Raw genomic sequence first — 12957 nt, forward strand, 5'->3', positions numbered from 1 at the left:
GCATGCCGTATATAAACAAATGAAAACTAACTAATTAATAATAATAAATAATAATAATAAAACCTTTTAATTATTATTATTTATTATTAATTTTAGCGTTCCATTCATTTAGATGCGGCATTTGTTACTTTGTATAATTTGTAACTTCAGATAAATTTGTATTCGTTACATTAACAGACAAATTTGAAGGGAAATTACAATACATATAATTTAATAGTTAGTTATTTTTAGTTAGTTATTCCTTCAAATTTTCAGATTTTCTTTCTGATTTTTGTATTTCTGAATTTTAAAATTGCGATCATAACGAATGACCCAAAAAAAAAAAAAAAAAAAAAATGAATGAAACAAAAACAATTTTTTTCTTCAGCAGTGCATATGTCTATCAAACGTTACTGTTTAGGATCCTTCCCCATTTAATATTAGTATGCAGAAACAGCCCTGAGGAAGAGGGAGTGCCCGTTATCCCAAAACGAGTTGGCTTGATTTCTTGTTGCTACGCTCAATAAACGATTCCAAGCAAGTGTTGTACAGACTGATTAAAGATGAGTACGCCAGGATTAAAACTGCAGCAGCATGAAAACCGTTTGTGTTTCTATTCATCTTTTGCGTTTTTTACTGTTAAAAGCAGAAAGCCAAGCAAATGCATCTTAATGTTCCCACTAGTACTCTGGAAATACCCCAATCAACCGTAATATTCTGACCACTGAAAGGTAAAGCGAATAACATTATTTTGTTACAATGGTATCTAACAGTGGGTGGGATATATAAGGCAGCAAGTGAGCATGTTGTCCCTGAAGTTTGTGATACATAGTTAGTAAGGTTGAATAAAGACACCAGTCCATCCAGTTCAACCTGAGTGTCTACAATTGTCCCCATCACTGTACATTGCACACTCACATCGGTCCCTCCCCTCAAGGAGCCCACAATCCAAGGTCCCCATTCATATACTAGGGCCAATTTACCTACCTGTATGTCTTTGGAGTGTGGGAAGAAACCGGAGTACCTGGAGGAAACCCACACAGGTACAGGAAGAACATGCAAACTCCAGGCAGGTAGTGTCGTGGTTGGGATTTGAACCAGCGACCCTGCTTATTGCTAGGTGAGAGTGCTAACCACTACACCACTGTACCACCCATTATGTGTTGAAAGTAGAAAAAGGCCCCTTTCACACGGAGCGGACTGTGGCTGCGATCCGCTTGCTCAGCAGGGGATCTCTGCACTGATCCACGCTAAGCAGGTAGATAACAGGTAGAGTTGCCACCTCATCCCTTTAAACCCAAACACATATGAATTCCACAGGTTCTGAGGCTAATTAAATGCAGATAAGGCACCAAGGGAGTTTAATTACCACCTTAATCAGCCACAGAACCTTTGTAATTAATATGTGGTTGGGTTTAAAGGTATGAGGTGGCAACCATAATGACTGGTCCTGGTTGGCTCTGCTCATGCAGAGTGAACACTTGTCCATTTACACCTGTTGCTCCACAAAGAAGAATGGAGGTTCTGAATGGGTCCGCCCGAAAAATGGACAGGCAGACCCGATTGGAACATCCGTGAGAAAGGGGGCAAGTGCAAGGATTTGAGCAACTTTGACAAGGGCCAAATTGTAATGGCCGAACGACTGAGGTCATAACAACTCCAAAACTGTCAAGGCCTACCAAAAGTGGTCCAAGGCAGGGCAACCGAAGAACCGGCACCAGGGCCATGGGTGGCCCGTATAGTCTAATCCTATTCAGGTTGCTGAAAAAGTCAATGCTGGTTCTGATAGAACGGTGTTAGAACACACAGTGCATCGCTGTTTGGTGCTGGGTAGCAGCAGACCGGTCAGGGTGCCCATGCTGACCTGTGTCCAAGCTAAAAGAGCCTAAAATGGGCATCAGAACTGGACCATGGAGCAGTGGAAGAAGGTGGCCTGGCCTGTTGAACCATATGGGTGTTGATGGCCAGGTGCGTGTGTGTCGTGTACCTGGGGAAGAGATGGCACCAGGATGCAGTATGGAAAGAAGACTATCCAGCAAAAGCAGTGTGATGATTTTGGGCAAATGTCCTACTGGGGAACCTTGGGACCTGCCATTCATGTGGATGTTAATTTAGAGTCCATGCCTTGATGGGTCAGGGCTTTTTTAGGTAGCAAAAGGGGGACCTACTCAATATTAAGTGGGTTGGTCATAATGTTATGGTGGGTGGTCATAATGTCATGGCTGATCAGTGTATAACAGAAAGTATTATTGTGGTGCTAAAACAAGCAAGCAAATATCTCCGTGAGCTGAAGCTGAGGATGAATGACCACAATTTTCTTATTGGATAATGTCTATGAGTGGCTCAATATTCACACTGCATTCAGGTTCACTTGTAGTTGTCGAGAATTTCATCAGCGTTTTCATCTTGGAAGCTCTATATTTGTGATTCCTTTAAAAATAAAAAAATTGAATATTAATTGTTTTTTCAAAATGAAGTGGGCAAAATACATTCTGTTGCTACAATATAACTATTCTATTGCTGTTTCACACAATCATTATATTGCCTATGGAGATCAAGAAGGAATTATTTTCTTGTTTAAAAAAAATTGGACCGCATTTTATAAGGGTTTTCACCTTCTACTGAATAAACTGCCAGTTTGGGGTTCTGAAGATACAAGGTTTTTAATGCATTTATTTTTGTCTTTTGGTTGAAGGCGAAGGGCGTGTAACATTTTTAGTACAAAAAAATTAAAAATTATACAAAATTTCTGGGTACACAAAATAAAAGCATTACTTAAGTCAATATGGATGTTTAAAAGCCCCCTGTCCTCATATTTTGCAGGGGTATATAACGCCCTCCTGTCACCATGTAGGACAGTGGTCTCCAAACTGCCGCACTTTGCTTGCTTTTATCCGGGACTTGGGGCACCATTTCATTCACTGATAACAACAATGGTGCATAATCCCCCCCCCCCCCCCCCCACTAACACCAATGAATGGAAACCTTTCCTCTCAATGGCACCAACAATTGGGCACATTTCCTTCCAATGACACCAATGAATGGGGCACATTTCCTACCAATGACACCAACAATAGGGCACATTTCCTTCCAACGACACCAACAATGAGGCACATTTCCTTCCAACGACACCAACAATGGGGCACATTTCCTCCCAATGACACCAACAATGCAGCCCAATGATATGAACGATGGGGCACAATTTCTCTCAATGACGCCAAGGATGGGGCCCAATGTCATTAATAACGGGGCACAATTTCTCCGACTTACACCAATATTGGTTGCAATTACTCCCACTGAAACAAACAATGGGGCATTATTTTTTCCCACTAAGATCGGGACCATTTCTACTCTGAATAGCCACAGTCTGGCCCTCCTTACGTCTGAAGGACAGTAAACTGGCCCTTTGTTTAGAAAGTTTGGAGACCCCTGATGTAGGGTTTATCCCCTACATCGGGGTTTCTCAATCATGGTTCCATGGAGCCTTATGCCTTGTACACACGGTCGGACATTCCGACCACAAAACCCGTCGGATTTTTTCCAACTGATTTTGTTTGAAACTGGTGTTGCATACACACGGTCGGACAAAGTTGTTAGGAAAATCCATTAGTTCGGAACGTGGTGACGTTTGTTGCGTACGATGGGACAAAGTATAGGCTAGTAGCCAATAGCTTTGGTCTCATAATTTTATCTGAGCATGCGTGGCACCTTGTCCGTCGGAATTCTCTACAAACAATCGGAAAAAAATCAGATCAGATTTTTTTGTCGAAAAGTTTTAGATCTTGCGCTCAAATTTTTTCTGTCGGAATTTCTGACGGAAAAAGTCTGATAGAGCCCGCACACGATCGGATTTTCCGACAATATAATTCGATCGGACCTTTTCCTTCAGAATTTCCGACCGTGTGTACAAGGCATTACGGTCCCTTCAGAGTTTGCCAGGGGTTCCTTGAGCAATGAGCAATTTCTGCATTGTTTTATATGGTATTTTATGTACAAATGTAATATAGGTGATACACTTTACATGGTGACAGGACGGAGTTATATACCCCTGTAAATTACAGAGGCTTTTTAATATATGATATGATAGTATCCTGAGGAACCCAGGAGACTGATACTATAAAAGAGCCCAGAGGTGGTTCACATGTATGCTTTGACTTCGCTTAATCGCAAGTCGCATGCTCCAAGGTGAGCATTTATTACCTAAGGGGGGGGGGCACCTGAGTGAGGACACACTAGCACATCTCGAATCACATTAAATTGTTTTTGAATTACACAAACTTTTATCACATTCTTAGTCAAGCTGCACGATTCTGGCTAAAATGAGAATCACAATTTTTTTGCTTAGAAGATACATCACGATTCTCACTGCGTTTTCGTTTTTTTTTTTTTTTTTTTTTTCGTCGGAGTGTTTTTTTTCCCAAAAAATTGCGTTTGAAAGACCGCTGGGCAAATACAGTGTGACATAAAATATTGCAGCAATTGCCATTTTATTCCCTAGGGTCTCTGCTAAAATATATATAATGTTTGGGGGTTTCAAGTCATTTTTCTAGTGAAAAATATTGATTTTAACTTAAGAAAGAAGTGTGAGAAAAAGATTTAGACTTTAAGTGGTTAAACTTCTGGAATTTACACCTTGTTGAAAACTTGGCAGACTGCCCGGATTTTTTTTTTTTTTTTTTACAAACAGAAGTGTATCCCCTTTGATCTAAGAAGGAAGCTTAGTTACAATGTTTCATATTAAAAACTCGGCAGACTGCCCGGGAGTTTTCTTTTGACAGCTGAGTGAGCAGATAAGTCTCTCCACTTGTTATATGAAAGAATCGGCAAACTCTGCAATAGAGATCGTCAGAGGGGTTGAATCGAGATCGCGATTTTTTAATGATTAATTGTGCAGCTCTAGTTATCAGCAACACAGTTGGATTTTCATCATATGCACATGAGCACTTTGTCATATAACCTGAACCACCAATTTTTCCTGTATTGGTGTTGTTCTTTTGTTAGCACGGTCATTAATGACATGTTTGGACACTTTACACCAGCACAGGAGTACTTTTGGTGTATTATTTGTTCACGCTTATTTCTTTTGAGCACAGTTATGTACCAGGCATTTTAAATGTAGTTTTTATTGTATGCCATATGCATTTATTTTATGTATTCACTGATACGTATTTACTATTTGATTTAATAACTTGGAGGTATTACACATACCGTGTTTCCCCGAAAGTGTCTTACTTTCTTTTTATCCCCAAAAGCCCCACTATGTCTTACTTGCGGGGTATGTCTTATATTGGAAAAAAATTGTAGAATTTTTTGTTTTAACCATAAAATTAACATTTATTAACAACCTGAACAGTATTGTATTCACCACAAAACAGTTTTATAAAAGGAAGTGCCAAGAATGTCTTGTTACAACATTGCATAACATGTAAAACAATGAAAAATGGTAAGAACGAACAGTGGAATACTGGAAGATAAAACAGATTTATTCCATGACAACCATGTCATCATCCTCAGGAATATCATCATAAACATCCACACTCTTAGGTTCCTGTGGATTTTCTTGGGACTCTCGGGACGACATTTCTTGCCGAATCATTGGCCCATATTTCTCATGGGTAGCAATGGCACTGTCCTGAAATGAGCAGGCTTTGTCCAGGTAGCCAGCTCGCAGTGCAGTTGCACTATGGAGGACTACAAGTCCAAGCATACAAAGCTGCTATGCTCAGCAGAGGAGAACTGTAAGCCCACACAGCCCGGTATGTTGGGACTTGTAGTCCTCCTCAGCTGCATCTTGCGGTTACATAATAAGAGCTGCAGAGAATCTCTTCACCCCCCCTCCCCCTCCCCTCCTTGGTCTCTCTCTGTATGACCAGCACTGACCTGTACCGGGAGGACACAGAGCCAGTGACACCTGTCGGCAGTGATCCGGAACCTGGCGCAATAATCCCCTTCTCTGTGGTTGCGTCGCGCCGTTCTGATCAGTCTCAGGCAGCGGCTGTCACTCACAGCCGAGCAGAGTGAAGCCACCTCCCCCTCCTCTTGTATGGCTACACAGTGCTGTGTATGGAGGAGGAGGAGGAGGGGGAGGCGGCTTCAGTGAAGCCGCCTCCCCCTCCTTCTCCTTCATGGACAGCACTGTGTAGCCATACAAGAGGAGGGGGAGGCGGCTTCACTCTGCTCGGCTGTGAGTGACAGCCGCTGCCCGAGACTGATCAGAACGGCGCTGTCTCTTCAGTCGGAGGGGGAGGGCGCTGGCCTGGCACCCCCCCCCCCAGGGTGTGGCACCCGGTGCGGCCCGCACCCCCCGCCCCACTCTTAGTACGCCACTGGAGGCGGCAATACCCCCGTGTTTCCCCGAAAGTAAGACATATGTCTTACTTTCGGGGTACGGCTTATATTAGCCGAACCCTCTGAAAATCCCGATACGTCTTACAATCGGGGGTGTCTTACTATCGGGGAAACACGGTAGTAACAGTGTACGCTATTATTAACTGCTTGCCGACCGCCTCACGCCAATATACGTCGGAAGAAGGGCTCATACAGGCAAACTAATGTACCTGTATGTGGCATGCAGGCACGTGCTCACGGCAAGCTCCGTGAGTCGGATCGCGGGTCCCGTGGACTCGATGTCCAAGGGGATACCTGCGATCGCCTCACGGAGATGCTAATGTAAACTGGCATCTCCTCGTTCTGCCTAGTGACACCGTCACTGATCTCTGCTCCCTGTGATCGGGAGCAGAGATCAGTGACATGTCACACATAGCCACGCCCCCACACCGTTAGAAACACTCCCCAGGATACACTTAACCCCTACACCGCCCCCTAGTGGTTAACCCCTTCACTGCCAGTGTCATTTACACAGGAATCAGTGCATTTGTATAGCACTGATTGCTGTATAAATGACAATGGTCCCAAAAATGTGTCAAAAATGTCCGATGTGTCCGCCATAATGTCGCAGTCATGGTAAAAAAAACGCTGATCGTATTAGTAAAAAAAATAAGTTCTTAATAAAAATGCGATAAAACTATCCCCTATTTTGAAAATGCTATAACTTTTGCGCAAACCAATCAATAAACGTTTATTACGTTTTTTTTTAACCACAAATACGTAGAAGAATACGTATCGGCCTGAACTGAGGAAACATTTTTTTTTTTATATATTTTTGGAGGATATTTATTATAGCAAAATGTAAAAATTAGTGCGTTTTTTTTTTTTTTAAAAATTGTCACTATTTTTTTGTCTATAGCGCAAAAAATAACTGCAGAGGTAATCAAATGCCACCAAAAGAAAGCTCTATTTGTGGAAAAAAAAGACGTCAAATTTGTTTGGCAGCCACGTCGCACGACCGCGCAATTGTCAGTTAAAGCGACGCAGTGCCGAATCGCAAAAAGTGCTCTGGTCTTTGGCCAGCAAAAATGGTCCGGGGCTTAAGTGGTTAATATAATTTTTTAGCGCAGCGTATCTAATTTATTCATTTGTCTTTGCACGATATATGTGAAGTGTTTAACGCTAGAAGTTTTTGGATAATTTATTCAATTTAAGCGACTGGGTAGTGGTGGCTCGCGGGATTTCTACCATTTTTAATATGTATCTTGCCTTCTGTAATGCTTTTTGTATCAATACATTTTGTAAAATTTTGAACATTATGTTATGTAATCCTTGGGCACCTAAAAAAGTCCACATTCATAATAATGCAATGTACTGTAATTCAGGATGTGGTGTGTGCGAATCATTAAGGGTATGTGACACCATTGTAAGAAGCCTTTATAAGTCATGCAAATATTTGCTGAGCATGTTGTCAATTAATATTTCAGTGTTTGCCGTAAAATAATTGTTTACTTTCCAATATTGACATGCTTACTTCAGTATTTTGTTCTTCTATTGCGTGACATTCTCCACCCCTGAAAAAAATAAAATAAAAAGTAAATCAACAACTGTTATCAGTTCACAGTGGCTTAGCAGTTAGCACTTCCCCTGAGCAGCACTAGGGTTGTTGGTTCAAATCCCACACACGGCACTACCTGCCTGGAGTTAGCATTTTCTCCCTGTACCTGCGTAGGTTTCCTCCAGGTACTCAGGTTTCCTCTCACCACAGTGGCGGTCAATCCATTAGGGGCACGGGCACCGCCCCCTCTCTCCAGCCACCCCCATATGACTAATGGATATCCACGGACCGCCGCTGCCATCCCCTACTCAGGCGTACGACCCCTTTATGGATGAAGGGCACCAGAATTATAGCGGCAGGGGTGTGTGTGTATTTTGAAGCACCTCATGGTGCAGAGCATTATGCTACGGGCCCACCCAGGTGTTACAAATGAATATTCACTCTTGTGACACCGATTCTCAATCTGGCCAATCAGAAGCAGGTCTGGGATCCATTTTCTGATTGGCCGAAAAGAGAAGACTCCGGACTGGCCGCCCGTGGAGAGCAGGGGAAGGACAGGGGAAACCGAAGCCAGAGCCAGGTGGGAGGAAACTGGGAGGGAGCCGCCACCGCCCAGAGAGAGCCCGGGAGAGGAGAAGCGCCGATTATAGTAAGGGTTAGGGTTTCCCCTCTAAGAACAAGGTCAGGACCAGGGGCGGACTGACAACTCATGGGGCCCCCCGGGCAATAGGAGATTATGGGGCCCCCAGGCAATCAGACATTATGGGGCCACACAGTATACACAAACACACACAAACACACACACACACACAGTATAAAATCACACAGTATACACAGACATGTTTCTATTGGCTGAGAAGGTACTAGAGAGGTGGGGCAGCTATAATCCCAGGATTTTTAGACCAAGGGGATGTCAGTAAGGGACTTTACAGAGACAGATGTAAAAAAAACACAGATTTTTACATACTGTCCCTGGTTTTACTGAGGCTGGAAACCCTGATGGGGCCCCCTAGTGGTACGGGGCCCTCGGGCAGTGCCTGAGTGGCCCAATGGCCAGTCCGCCCCTGGTTAGGACTCAGGGTTTGGAATAGGGACCTTCTCCAAAGGTCAGCAGGCATGTCCTCAAAGGTAAAAGGTCAAGAGGCGTGGCTGACCTACCTCCACCAAAGTGCTCCGCCTATCCCAACTAAGTCGGGGGAATGAAAAAGTTGGGGAAAGGGATTTGCGGGTCAGTCAGTGCACCAGACCCGCTGGCCGGCTGACCGACCACCGGTCGCCACTGTTTTACACTCCAAACACATGCTGATAGGTTAATTTTTCTAATTTCACCTTAGTATGTGTATGTATGAATTTGAGTTAGGGACTTTAGATTGTAAGCTCCTCGAGGACAGGGTCTGATGTGAATGTACAATATATGTGTAAAGCACTGCATAAATCGATGGTGCTATACTCTATATACCTGTAAAAAATAAATTATGCTTCCTCCGATCTCCGTTTTCTAGAAGAGTAAGGGTGGGTGCTTATATTTTCAGCAGCCAATGCTTTTGGGTGTGTGGGATGCCTACATACCCTTATGCATGCCGTGATTTCATCCACCAGACACTGCATAAAAATGTAGAAGCGTTAGGGCAGAAAAAGACCAAATGGTCCTTCAAGTCCATCCCACTTTTTAAATTATATATATATATATATATATATATTTATATTTATATTTATATTTATATATATATATATATATATTTATATTTATATTTATATATATATATATGTATATATATATATATATATATATATATATATATATATATATATATATATATATAATTTTTTTTTTTTTTTTTAAGCATTGGGTGCTGAAAAGATGAAAAGCTAAGCACCCGAAACACAACCACTACCTTCAAAGCAACAGAGAAGCAGTAGTGATGTATTGGTGGGTAATGTGTGCAACCACAGTGGTGGATACAGACACCTCAACCCCTCAGAAGTGGCAGCTTTTGAAGTTGCCACCAGCAGATGTCACAAATCTGCAAGAAAGCAAAGGTTTATTTTAAGGTAAACCCCCCCCCCCCCAAAAAAAACACAACAGGAGCACCAGTTAAAATGATGGATTTCTCCAAGTAGTTTTAAAGATCCATCATATGATCAAATAAAACAGCCAGCATGTGCTCAAAATACTCCTCTGTCATAAGGGTCATAAGGGGGCTATAAAATAAATAAAATGAAAAGTTATACTTATTTGTATTATATTTATAGTGTCAAAAAGGAATTATACTGTATTGAAATAACAAATTGATATGTAGCAATTTACTTGAAAAGGCAACATCATTTTAATTCTGATTTAATTTGTTTTAACACTGAATTTTTATATATTTTTTTTATTATTCTTTGTATTTATTTTACAACCCTGATGAAGAGAGTGTTTGAAGCCCCGGAAATGTGTAGATTATTTTAAGTGATCATATGAAGCATTAAAGCTACTTGGCCTCTCACCATTTGGTCTGCTGTTGGGTTTTTACTAGGGATGCACCAATACCATTTTTTTTTACCACGAGAACGAGTACTGATACTCTTTTTTTAGTACTCGCCGATACCAATTACCGATACCTACCGCAACTGTTTTGTTTTAACTTCAGCTTTCAACAATGGTACAAAGCATTGAAAAGTTATTTACAAATGAAATAAATAGATTTTTTTTTTTTGGTATTTTAGTGCTTTTTCAATGTGAAATGTGTAAATATATGTTAATATAAATATGTAAAAATATTCACTAACAAAGCAAACAATTTTTTTTTACTTGTTTATTGTTTATAAAATAGATGTGAAAAAAAGCAGGAAAATAATAATTAAATGGAGGAGAATAGGAAGTTAATTAAGGCTGATTAGAGTAAATTAAGGGTTAATAAGTGGTTAAACAGCGAAACATTTCTTCATCCCTTCTGCAGATGAAGAAACAGAAAGATACAAAAAGAAACAATGTTTCTTTTTATTTTAGTGTTTCAGGGCTGAGCAATGTTGTTAATATGCTTTTTTTTGACAGCTCCAATTACCAGACTTCATTAACAGTGGGAAGACCCACTGACAGCTCAAATAATCGAGCCTGAAAGTATTGGTTTCAGGTATTGGTGCACTTGCATGAGTACCGATACTTGTGCAAATACTCGGTATCGGCACCAATACCGATACTGATACTAGTATCGGTGCAACCCTAGTACAAGCCTTCATTTACACAAGCAGCCTCTCCAGAGCCAGTGAGCTTGTTGATTAATTAAAGGGCTTGTAAACCTTCGTGTTTTTTCACCATAATGCACCTATGCATTAAGGTGAAAAAACACCTGCCAGTCACCGGCCCCTTAGCCCCCAGTTTTACTTCCGTGAGTCCCTTCATCTCTTCGGCTGGGACGCGCTGTCCCTCTCTCCACGGGGTCCCAGCTCTTGATTGGATAGATTGATAACAGCACAGCCACTGGCTCCCGCTGCTGTGAATCAAATCTCATGATGCGGGCGCCAGGGGGGCGGGGCCAAGTCCGGCATTCGTGTCTGTGGACGCAAATGCTGGATTTGGGAGCGTGCCCGCAAGGTAACCCCCCTTGGGAGAGCGCTATCTGATGCGGGGAGGTCCCACGAAAGCTGCCAGGGGACCCCAGAAGAGGATGTTTGGGGCCACTCTGTGCAAAACGAGCTGCACTGTGGAGGCAAGTATAGCATAAATTTTTTTTTTAAAAACGATCCTTTTCAATCACTTTAAGTTTTCTCCTTTTTATTGAATTCATGAGTTTTGAAGTCCCTGACAACGGTAAGTACCATTAAATAGTTCAATATATATATATATTTTTACTGCAGATGCAACCTGTCTGCATTACAATAATAAATAACTAGGGTTCACATGAGCTTTAAAATGAAAAACACCCAAGAAAAAAAATAGAGAAAAATTGAACACCCAAGGAACAATAGATCTCCTGGCAGCCAGCATCAATAGACCCTCCAGCCAGGGCCGATGCTTGACCATTTTGTGCCTAAGGCAAGACTAACACCCCCCCCCCTGGTAGCTGGGGGGGGGGGGGGTGTCGTTAGTCTTGTCTAGGGCCGCACGGGGGACTACAGCAGGATCTGAGAGCGGACTCACCGGGGCAGCAGCTATGTCCAGAGGCATGGTGCCCGCCTCCTCCACTGTACTCCTGCCTTCTGCATCTCCTCCACTGTCCTTGTGCCCATCTCCCCAGCCGTCCTCATGCCCGCCATCCTCCGCTGTATTCATGCCTGCCTCCTTTGCATCCCCTGCTGTCCTTATGCCCGCCTCCTCTACCCCTCCAACTATCCTTGTGCCTGCCTCCTCTACCCCCCCATCTGTCCTCATGTCCGCCTCCTCTGCTGTCCTCGTGCCCGGCTCCTCCACTGTCCTGGTGGCCGCCTCCTCCACCTCCCCAGCTATCCTAGGGCCAGCCTCCTCTGCAGTCCTCGTGCCCACCTCCTCCACTGTCGCCCTCCTCACAGGATGAGCTCCTCTGCAGCAGCCTTGACGGATGTCCTCCACGGCTGCTGCTTTCCCTGGAGAGTCAGTCAGTGCCCCATCCCTGCATAGGGCCCCTTGTGTTCCCCTAATTGTGTTCCTCTAATAGGGAAGTCAGCAGGCATGTACTGGCCATTGGGACTACAGGGAGTTTCCCGGTGGGCCGATGGCTCAGTGGGCCACTCTGATGTAAGAGGGGCTGGTGATGGGGCACTCTGATGTAAGGGGGCTGCTGATGGGACACTCTGATGTAAGGGGGCTGCTGATGGGACACTGTGATGTAAGGGGGTGCTGATGGGACACTGTGATGTAAGGGAGCTGCTGATGAGACACTCTAATGTAAGGGGGCTGCTGATGGGACACTCTGATGTAAGGGGGCTGCTGATGGGACACTCTGATGTAAGGGGGTGCTGATGGGACACTCTGATGTAAGGGGGTGCTGATGGGACACTCTGATGTAAGGGGGCGCTGATGGGACACTCTGATGTAAGGGGGTGCTGATGGGACACTCTGATGTAAGGGGGTGCTGATGGGACACTCTGATGTAAGGGGGTGCTGATGGGACACTCTGTTGTATGGGGGCTGG

Source organism: Lithobates pipiens, unplaced genomic scaffold (assembly GCF_037356315.1).
Source record: "Lithobates pipiens isolate NorthernLeopardFrog02 unplaced genomic scaffold, aLitPip1_a1.2 Scaffold_27, whole genome shotgun sequence".
In the NCBI taxonomy this organism is placed as follows: Eukaryota; Metazoa; Chordata; class Amphibia; order Anura; family Ranidae; genus Lithobates; species Lithobates pipiens.